At 72.9% G+C, this 690-nt stretch overlaps 1 pseudogene; it reads left to right on the top strand.

Moving 5' to 3' along the window:
• The first annotated feature begins 70 nt into the window (after positions 1 to 70).
• Positions 71 to 690, top strand: part of LOC123083820 (adenylyl-sulfate kinase 1, chloroplastic-like) — a 69,409-nt pseudogene continuing 68,789 nt past the window's right edge.

Below are 690 nucleotides of genomic sequence, written 5' to 3'. Positions count from 1 at the left end.
CCACTCCCCCCCTCTCCAAAATATCTCCTCCCCCTCTCTCCTGATTGGATCGGGATCGAGGAGACCGCCGATGCCGCCCGGTGCCGCCTCGTTCGACGCCTCGCTGCGACGCCGCCGCCTCCAGCTCGTCGTCCACCCCGCCGGCCTACTTCCCCTCTGGCGCTGTCGTCCCCATCGCCCTCCTCACGCACCACTGCCATGTTCCCTGCGCACCATGGTGAGGCCCTCGGCCTCCTATTCTCCTCTCTGCCGCTCGCTGATGCATGCGGCCACCGCACCGAACGGGTCCTGCTGCGCTCACCGGCCTACCCACGTGCGTTGCCGTACCCTCCCGCTCGTCGCGTTCATCGCTGGCTGCTCCTGCTCGCTGCTGTCACCCGCCTGCTCGCTCGGCCGCCCCGTCGACGGCCCGCTCACTTGGTCGCGCCCGCACACCGCGCTCCGTGTATGCTCACCGCAGCCGCCACCCTCGCTCCCCTGCTTGCCCGAGCGCACTCGCGCGCGCGCGCCCGTGCTTGCCCTTGCCGCGGCCACCTGCACCGCCCCTGCCCTCGCCCGACTCCCCTTGTCCCTGCCCGTGGCCACCTTGGCCAAGGCCAGTCGCCGCTCGGTCCGGCCGCACCCCTCCACGGCCTCGGCGTCCTCCTCCGGCGGCCGCCTGCTTCGCCACGGCACCGCCCCGCCGTGGCC

Source organism: Triticum aestivum, chromosome 4A, assembly GCF_018294505.1.
Source record: "Triticum aestivum cultivar Chinese Spring chromosome 4A, IWGSC CS RefSeq v2.1, whole genome shotgun sequence".
Taxonomy (NCBI): domain Eukaryota; kingdom Viridiplantae; phylum Streptophyta; class Magnoliopsida; order Poales; family Poaceae; genus Triticum; species Triticum aestivum.
The sequence above is the reverse complement of the archived record's forward strand: the minus strand, read 5'-3'. Positions and strand labels throughout refer to the sequence as shown.